At 46.3% G+C, this 10,282-nt stretch overlaps 2 non-coding genes across 2 annotated transcripts; both read left to right on the top strand.

Moving 5' to 3' along the window:
* Positions 1–2,203: 2,203 nt before the first annotated feature.
* trnat-agu (transfer RNA threonine (anticodon AGU)) lies at positions 2,204–2,277 on the top strand. The gene has a single exon. It is a non-coding gene; the product is annotated as a tRNA-Thr (tRNA).
* A 6,573-nt stretch (positions 2,278–8,850) lies between these two features.
* trnat-agu (transfer RNA threonine (anticodon AGU)) lies at positions 8,851–8,924 on the top strand. Its single transcript has one exon. It is a non-coding gene; the product is annotated as a tRNA-Thr (tRNA).
* The last annotated feature ends 1,358 nt before the right edge of the window (positions 8,925–10,282 follow it).

The raw sequence follows: 10,282 nt of genomic DNA, 5'->3' as shown, positions 1-10,282 counted from the left end.
TTCTATCTATTGTGAGTCTTTCTCTGTGGTGAACACACACCTGGAGTCTAGGACAGCTATGGTAGAGAACACACCTGGAGTCTAGGACAGCTATGGTAGAGAACACACCTGTAGTCTAGGACAGCTATGGTAGAGAACACACCTGTAGTCTAGGACAGCTATGGTAGAGAACACACCTGTAGTCTAGGACAGCTATGATAGAGAACACACCTGGAGTCTAGGACAGCTATGGAGAACACACCTGGAGTCTAGGACAGCTATAGTAGAGAACACACCTGGAGTCTAGGACAGCTATGATAGAGAACACACCTGTAGTCTAGGACAGCTATGGTAGAGAACACACCTGGAGTCTAGGACAGCTATGGAGAACACACCTGGAGTCTAGGACAGCTATAGTAGAGAACACACCTGGAGTCTAGGACAGCTATGGTAGAGAACACACCTGTAGTCTAGGACAGCTATAGTAGAGAACACACCTGTAGTCTAGGACAGCTATGGTAGAGAACACACCTGGAGTCTAGGACAGCTATGGTAGAGAACACACCTGGAGTCTAGGACAGCTATGGTAGAGAACACACCTGGAGTCTAGGACAGCTATAGTAGAGAACACACCTGTAGTCTAGGACAGCTATAGTAGAGAACACACCTGGAGTCTAGGACAGCTATGGTAGAGAACACACCTGGAGTCTAGGACAGCTATGGTAGAGAACACACCTGTAGTCTAGGACAGCTATGGTAGAGAACACACCTGTAGTCTAGGACAGCTATGGTAGAGAACACACCTGGAGTCTAGGACAGCTATGGTAGAGAACACACCTGGAGTCTAGGACAGCTATGGTAGAGAACACACCTGTAGTCTAGGACAGCTATGGTAGAGAACACACCTGGAGTCTAGGACAGCTATGGTAGAGAACACACCTGGAGTCTAGGACAGCTGTGGTAGAGAACACACCTGGAGTCTAGGACAGCTATGGTAGAGAACACACCTGGAGTCTAGGACAGCTATGGTAGAGAACACACCTGGAGTCTAGGACAGCTATGGTAGAGAACACACCTGTAGTCTAGGACAGCTATGGTAGAGAGCACACCTGGAGTCTAGGACAGCTATAGTAGAGAACACACCTGGAGTCTAGGACAGCTATGGTAGAGAACACACCTGGAGTCTAGGACAGCTATAGTAGAGAACACACCTGTAGTCTAGGACAGCTATGGTAGAGAACACACCTGTAGTCTAGGACATCTATGGTAGAGAACACACCTGTAGTCTAGGACAGCTATGGTAGAGAACACACCTGTAGTCTAGGACAGCTATGGTAGAGAACACACCTGGAGTCTAGGACAGCTATGGTAGAGAACACACCTGTAGTCTAGGACAGCTATGGTAGAGAACACACCTGTAGTCTAGGACAGCTATGGTAGAGAACACACCTGTAGTCTAGGACAGCTATGGTAGAGAACACACCTGTAGTCTAGGACAGCTATGGTAGAGAACACACCTGTAGTCTAGGACAGCTATGGTAGAGAACACACCTGTAGTCTAGGACCTGTAGTCTCAGCTGTTCCACTGGTAGAACCCTGTTAATATAGGGGCTGGCCCAGCAGGTCCACTGGTAGAACCCTGTTAATATAGGTACTGGCCCAGCAGGTCCACTGGTAGAACCCTAGGCAATAACTTAACCTTGGTAACATTCGCAGATTACATTATATTTTAGATTTTTTTTGTGGTAATTAAATAGAATTTATTTAGAATTTATCAGAATTAATTTCCTATAAATAGTTTTACCAGCACCGTGTATTCTGGAGTCAAAGTGAAAAAATGCGGCAGCACGACACCTCAGATCAGTATGTATTATTTTAATATTATTCTATTTGTTCCTCTGCATTGTTGGTTAGGGCCGTAAGCATTTCACTGTTACTCACCTGTTGTTTACCAAGCATGACACAAATACATTCTGATTTGACACATAGGTTGAGTCTGGGGCGACTATGACCGAACACCAATGTCCGAGCTTGTAAATGTTTGAAATGTAAACTATGGGATCAATATTGCTTAATTTATGTTCTGCAATGAAGCTCACTTGAGTAATTAACTAAAGACACAACACCGTCTGAAATGTAAATCGCCGATTTACATTCACTCGTTATCAAAATTTGAGATATAGATCATTGAAATATAAAGCCTTTTTTCATGTGCACAATCACCGGCGCCGTGGCTTAGTTGGTTAAAGCGCCTGTCTAGTAAACAGGAGATCCTGAGTTCGAATCTCAGCGGAGCCTTTTGTGAACTATTTGTAAAAGGCCAGGCACCACTTGCTTATTAATGCATCTACCTATTTTGAGATTTGTTGGTATTTTGGTCAAATTGATATTAGTATTTTCTAAAAGTAAACATAAAAACGTCATTTTTCTTTATTTTCCCATACTACCATCATCCACATGGATCAGGCGAGGCAATCATTAGAGAAACCAAGGCTGTCGAGTCTGCCAATGAGGATGTGGTGATTGACAGAGTCAAAGGCCTTGGCCAGGTCAATGAATACGGCTGCACAGTATTGTTTCCTATCGATGGCGGTTACGATATCGTTTATGACCTTGAGCGTGGCTGAGGTGCACCCATGACCAGCTCTGAAACCAGATTGCATAGCGGAGAAGGTGTGGTGGGATTCGAAATGGTCGGTAATCTGTTTGTTGACTTGGCTTTCGAAGACCTTAGAAAGGCAGGGTAGGATAGATATAGGTCTGTAGCAGTTAGGGTCAAGGGTGTCCCCCCCTTTGAAGAGGGGGATAACCGCAGCTGCTTTCCAATCTTTGGGGATCTTAGACGACACGAAAGAGAGGTTGAAGAGGCTAGTAATAGGGGTGGCAACAATTTCAGCAGATAGTTTTAGAAAGAAAGGGTCCAGATTATCTAGCCCGGCTGATTTGTAAGGGTCCAGATTTTGCAGCTCATTTAGAACATCAGCTGACTGTATTTGGGAGAAAGAGAAATGGGGAAGGCTTGGGCGAGTAGCAGAGGGGAGGGCAGTGCTGTTGTCCAGGGTAGGGGTAGCCAGGTGGAAAGCATGGCCAGCCGTAGAAAAATGCTTATTGAAATTCTCAATTATAGTGGATTTGTCGGTGGTGACAGTGTTTCCTATCCTCAGAGCGGTTGGAAGCTGGGAGGAGGTGTTCTTATTCTCCATGGACTTTACGGTGTCCCAGAACTTTTTTGAATTTGTGTTGCAGGAAGCAAATTTCTGCTTGAAAAAGCTAGCCTTGGCTGTTCTAACTGCCTGTGTATATTGGTTTCTGGCTTCCCTGAAAAGTTGCATATCACGGGGGCTGTTCGATGCTAATGCAGAACGCCATAGGATGTTTTTCTGTTGGTTAAGGGCAGTCAGGTCAGGAGAGAACCAAGGGCTATATCTGTTCCTGGTTCTAAATTTCTTGAATGGGGCATGCTTATTCAAGATGGAGAGGAAGGCATTTTAAAAAAATGACCAGGCATCCTCTACTGACGGGATGAGATCAATATCCTTCCAGGATACCCCGGCCAGGTCGATTAGAAAGGCCTGCTCGCTGAAGTGTTTCAGGGAGCGTTTGACAGTGATGAGTGGAGGTCGTTTGACCGCTGACCCATTACGGATGCAGGCAATGAGGCAGTGATTGCTGAGATCTTGGTTGAAAACAGCAGAGGTGTATTTGGAGGGCAAGTTTATTAGGATGATATCTATGAGGGTACCCGTGTTTACGGAACTGGGGTGGTACCTGGTAGGTTCATTGATAATTTGTGTGAGATTGAGGGCATCAAGCTTAGATTGTAGGGTGGCTGGGGTGTTGAGCATGTTCAAATTTAGGTCGCCTAGCAGCACGAGCTCTGAAGATAGATGGGGGGCAATCAGTTCACATATAGTGTCCAGAGCACAGCTGGGGGCAGAGGGTGGTCTATAGCAGGCGGCAACGGTGAGAGACTTGTTTTTAGAGAGGTGGATTTTTAAAAGTAGAAGTTCAAATTGTTTGGGAACAGACCTGGATAGTATAACAGAACTCTGCAGGCAGTCTTTGCAGTAGATTGCAACACCGCCCCCTTTGGCCGTTCTATCTTGTCTGAAAATATTGTAATTGGGGATGAAAATGTCTGAATTTTTGGTGGTCTTTCTAAGCCAGGATTCAGACACGGCTAAAACATCCGGGTTGGCAGAGTGTGCTAAAGCAGTGAACAAAACAAACTTAGGGAGGAGGCTTCTAATGTTAACATGCATGAAGCCAAGGCTATTACGGTTACAGAAGTCATCAAAAGAGAGCGCCTGGGGAATAGGAGTGGAGCCAGGTACTGCAGGGCCTGGATTCACCTCTACATCACCAGAGGAACAGAGGAGGAGTAGGATAAGGGTACGGCTAAAAGCTATGAGAATTGGTCGCCTAGAGCTACTAGAGCAGAGAGTAAAAGGAGGTTTCTGGGGGCGATAAAATAGTTTAAAGGAATAATGTACAGACAAAGGTATGGTAGGATGTGAATACAGTGGAGGTAAACCTAGGTATTGAGTGATGATGAGAGAGATATTGTCTCTAGAAACATCATTGAAACCAGGTGATGTCATCGCATATGTGGGTGGTGGAACTGAGAGGTTGGATATGGTATAGAGAGCAGGGCTAGAATCTCTACAGTGAAATAAGCCAATAAACACTAACCAGAACAGCAATGGACAAGGCATATTTACATTAAGGAGAGGCATGCTAATCGAGTGATCAATAAGGGTCCAGTGAGTAGAGGTTGGTTGGGGTCGTGGCGATCCAGACAGCTGGCCGGGTATATGGCTAACGGTAGCAGCATAGGATGGAGGTCTGTTTGTAGATACCTCGTGCGTTTCCGTCGGTAGGTTAGTGGGGTTCCGTGTAGTGGGGTTCCGTGTGGTAGAGGGGATCAATCCAAATTGGCAAAATAGATATAGTGACCCAAGGAAAAAAAAAAAAAAAAAAAATAATAATAATAATAATAGTTGTCCGATATACTTGTTCAAATAGCAGCCGATAAGACAGCTAACGATTAGCGGGCCTCAGATGAGCGTTCAGGTAACGTCGGGACGGAGGTGCCAGTTGGATAAATCCCTCGGGCAGATAACGTCGGCAGTCAGTCGTGAAGGCCCGGTGGGGTTCCGTATCTGCAGCAGCAACAAAAGAAACGGGTCCGGATGGTGATGGAACTCCTCAGCTGGCTAGCTCCAGAATGATTTGAGTTTGCTCCGGGGTCGACGTAAGCCAATAGTCACACGGTTTGCAGCTAGCTAGCTGCGAAATAAAGGTGCAAGTGTCCAGAGCCTGCGGCTGGAATCCGGGGAAACTGAGAGAAAAAGAGTCCCGGAATGCTCCGGTCCGAGTCGCGTTGCACAAAAGTGCCGGTAGATTATCGAGCTAAAGGAATAGCTGATGACCACTAAACGTGGGCAGCTGAAACACCAACGCTAGCCAGCAAACCGGCTAATTTCGGGGCAGCTACAGATTAGCTTCTGGCTAGCTATCGGAGTAGCTTCTGGTTAGCTTTCAGGCTAGCTTCTGAATTAGCCCCTGGCTATCTTCCACGATGGATTTTCAGATTGAGGTAAATATTACTTTTTGTAATTGGTGAAGCGGGTTGCAGGAAAGCTTTTGCAGGAAAGCTTTTGTAGTTGAGTTCTTGGATAATAAAATAAATAAAAGATATGCAAAGAAAGGTGTAAATATATATATATATACAGGACACGACAATACGGAACAGAAAAAGACGTCTGAACTGCTAAGCCTATTTTCCCACAAGCCAACACAGACTCCCCTTCTATCTTCCCACGAGCCAACTCAGACTCCCCTTCTATCTTCCCACAAGCCAACTCAGACTCCCCTTCTATCTTCCCACAAGCCAACTCAGACTCCCCTTCTATCTTCCCACGAGCCAACTCAGACTCCCCTTCTATCTTCCCACGAGCCAACTCAGACTCCCCTTCTATCTTCCCACAAGCCAACTCAGACTCCCCTTCTATCTTCCCACAAGCCAACTCAGACTCCCCTTCTATCTTCCCACGAGCCAACTCAGACTCCCCTTCTATCTTCCCACAAGCCAACACAGACTCCCCTTCTATCTTCCCACAAGCCAACTCAGACTCCCCTTCTATCTTCCCACGAGCCAACTCAGACTCCCCTTCTATCTTCCCACGAGCCAACTCAGACTCCCCTTCTATCTTCCCACAAGCCAACTCAGACTCCCCTTCTATCTTCCCACAAGCCAACTCAGACTCCCCTTCTATCTTCCCACAAGCCAACTCAGACTCCCCTTCTATCTTCCCACAAGCCAACTCAGACTCCCCTTCTATCTTCCCACAAGCCAACTCAGACTCCCCTTCTATCTTCCCACGAGCCAACTCAGACTCCCCTTCTATCTTCCCACGAGCCAACTCAGACTCCCCTTCTATCTTCCCACGAGCCAACTCAGACTCCCCATCTATCTTCCCACGAGCCAACTCAGACTCCCCTTCTATCTTCCCACGAGCCAACTCAGACTCCCCTTCTATCTTCCCACAAGCCAACTCAGACTCCCCTTCTATCTTCCCACGAGCCAACTCAGACTCCCCTTCTATCTTCCCACGAGCCAACTCAGACTCCCCTTCTATCTTCCCACGAGCCAACTCAGACTCCCCTTCTATCTTCCCACGAGCCAACACAGACTCCCCTTCTATCTTCCCACGAGCCAACTCAGACTCCCCTTCTATCTTCCCACGAGCCAACTCAGACTCCCCTTCTATCTTCCCACGAGCCAACTCAGACTCCCCTTCTATCTTCCCACAAGCCAACTCAGACTCCCCTTCTATCTTCCCACGAGCCAACTCAGACTCCCCTTCTATCTTCCCACGAGCCAACACAGACTCCCCTTCTATCTTCCCACGAGCCAACTCAGACTCCCCTTCTATCTTCCCACAAGCCAACTCAGACTCCCCTTCTATCTTCCCACAAGCCAACTCAGACTCCCCTTCTATCTTCCCACAAGCCAACTCAGACTCCCCTTCTATCTTCCCACAAGCCAACTCAGACTCCCCTTCTATCTTCCCACAAGCCAACACAGACTCCCCTTCTATCTTCCCACAAGCCAACTCAGACTCCCCTTCTATCTTCCCACAAGCCAACACAGACTCCCCTTCTATCTTCCCACGAGCCAACTCAGACTCCCCTTCTATCTTCCCACAAGCCAACTCAGACTCCCCTTCTATCTTCCCACAAGCCAACTCAGACTCCCCTTCTATCTTCCCACGAGCCAACTCAGACTCCCCTTCTATCTTCCCACGAGCCAACTCAGACTCCCCTTCTATCTTCCCACGAGCCAACTCAGACTCCCCTTCTATCTTCCCACGAGCCAACTCAGACTCCCCTTCTATCTTCCCACGAGCCAACTCAGACTCCCCTTCTATCTTCCCACAAGCCAACTCAGACTCCCCTTCTATCTTCCCACGAGCCAACTCAGACTCCCCTTCTATCTTCCCACGAGCCAACTCAGACTCCCCTTCTATCTTCCCACGAGCCAACTCAGACTCCCCTTCTATCTTCCCACGAGCCAACTCAGACTCCCCTTCTATCTTCCCACGAGCCAACTCAGACTCCCCTTCTATCTTCCCACGAGCCAACTCAGACTCCCCTTCTATCTTCCCACGAGCCAACTCAGACTCCCCTTCTATCTTCCCACGAGCCAACTCAGACTCCCCTTCTATCTTCCCACGAGCCAACTCAGACTCCCCTTCTATCTTCCCACAAGCCAACTCAGACTCCCCTTCTATCTTCCCACGAGCCAACTCAGACTCCCCTTCTATCTTCCCACAAGCCAACTCAGACTCCCCTTCTATCTTCCCACGAGCCAACTCAGACTCCCCTTCTATCTTCCCACAAGCCAACTCAGACTCCCCTTCTATCTTCCCACGAGCCAACTCAGACTCCCCTTCTATCTTCCCACGAGCCAACACAGACTCCCCTTCTATCTTCCCACAAGCCAACTCAGACTCCCCTTCTATCTTCCCACAAGCCAACTCAGACTCCCCTTCTATCTTCCCACGAGCCAACTCAGACTCCCCTTCTATCTTCCCACGAGCCAACTCAGACTCCCCTTCTATCTTCCCACGAGCCAACTCAGACTCCCCTTCTATCTTCCCACAAGCCAACTCAGACTCCCCTTCTATCTTCCCACGAGCCAACTCAGACTCCCCTTCTATCTTCCCACGAGCCAACTCAGACTCCCCTTCTATCTTCCCACAAGCCAACTCAGACTCCCCTTCTATCTTCCCACGAGCCAACTCAGACTCCTCGTTATGTTTCTCCGTTTCAGAACCATCTGAATTCACCACATGTTGTGTGGTTATACTTACATATATTCTCCAGACTTGCCCAGAGAGAATTGTTGATAGGTTGTTCATTTTTTAAATTCTAAATAACATTTTCGTTGGAAAAATGCGCCAAAAATGCATTTAACGTTACATGGACTAGTATTTTTCAGACATAAATATGAAAAAAATAAGTATTTATCGCCTATCCGCTCTGGACAAGTCCGGTGTTGGAGTGTCTTAAGTTAAAATGAAACTAACATTTTTAGGCTGACGTCATCCAGTTTCCAGAAACATTTATTTTCGCGATATGCAAATATTTAACGTTATATCGCCTCATTTGCATATTTTAATAAAATATATCAGAAAAGTTGTAATAATAAAAAGTATTATGTTTGTGTCAATATTCAACTGGTAAAACCTGATTGTGACATGATGAAAGTAAAAAAACGACCTTTTGAGAATATGGCGCCTATCCCCGTTTCACATTGTACCAACAGTAAAGACATTTACCCTTTTATTTCCATCACGAGTCGGCGGCGCTGTGGCTTAGTTGGTTAAAGCGCCTGTCTAGTAAACAGGAGATCCTGAGTTCGAATCTCAGCAGTGCCTTTTTGTGACGGACCCACCACCTCTTCTCAAGGATCTCCAAGCTTTGACAACGGTGACGACAAAGATAGCTCCCTGCCTTCCCGCTATCCAACCAGGATGATGTGTTGTAGAAAATTACATGGTCCAGCATTTTAGTAACTAATTAAACCGAATTTAAGTTAAACAGGGCGAATACCAAGAGAGTAATCAAATCAAATCAAATGGTATTTGTCACATGCTGAATACAACAGGTGTTGACCTCACAGTGAAATGCTGAATACAACAGGTGTAGTAGACCTCACAGTGAAATGCTGAATACAACAGGTGTAGTAGACCTCACAGTGAAATGCTAAATACAACAGGTGTAGTAGACCTCACAGTGAAATGCTGAATACAACAGGTGTAGTAGACCTCACAGTGAAATGCTGAATACAACAGGTGTAGTAGACCTCACAGTGAAATGCTGAATACAACAGGTGTAGTAGACCTCACAGTGAAATGCTGAATACAACAGGTGTAGTAGACCTCACAGTGAAATGCTGAATACAACAGGTGTAGTAGACCTCACAGTGAAATGCTGAATACAACAGGTGTAGTAGACCTCACTGTGAAATGCTGAATACAACAGGTGTAGTAGACCTCACAGTGAAATGCTGAATACAACAGGTGTAGTAGACCTCACAGTGAAATGCTGAATACAACAGGTGTAGTAGACCTTACAGTGAAATGCTGAACACAACAGGTGTAGACCTCACAGTGAAATGCTGAATACAACAGGTGTAGTAGACCTCACAGTGAAATGCTGAATACAACAGGTGTAGTAGACCTCACAGTGAAATGCTGAATACAACAGGTGTAGTAGACCTCACAGTGAAATGCTGAATACAACAGGTGTAGTAGACCTTACAGTGAAATGCTGAATACAACAGGTGTAGACCTCACAGTGAAATGCTGAATACAACAGGTGTAGACCTCACAGTGAAATGCTGAATACAACAGGTGTAGACCTCACAGTGAAATGCTGAATACAACAGGTGTAGACCTCACAGTGAAATGCTGAATACAACAGGTGTAGTAGACCTCACAGTGAAATGCTGAATACAACAGGTGTAGTAGACCTCACAGTGAAATGCTGAATACAACAGGTGTAGTAGACCTTACAGTGAAATGCCGAATACAACAGGTGTAGTAGACCTTACAGTGAAATGCCGAATACAACAGGTGTAGTAGACCTCACAGTGAAATGCTGAATACAACAGGTGTAGTAGACCTCACAGTGAAATGCTGAATACAACAGGTGTAGACCTCACAGTGAAATGCTGAATACAACAGGTGTAGACCTCACAGTGAAATGCTGAATACAACAGGTGTAGACCTCA

This window comes from Salvelinus fontinalis, unplaced genomic scaffold (assembly GCF_029448725.1).
Source record: "Salvelinus fontinalis isolate EN_2023a unplaced genomic scaffold, ASM2944872v1 scaffold_0894, whole genome shotgun sequence".
Classification (NCBI taxonomy): domain Eukaryota; kingdom Metazoa; phylum Chordata; class Actinopteri; order Salmoniformes; family Salmonidae; genus Salvelinus; species Salvelinus fontinalis.
This window is presented reverse-complemented; position numbering and strand designations above follow the sequence as displayed.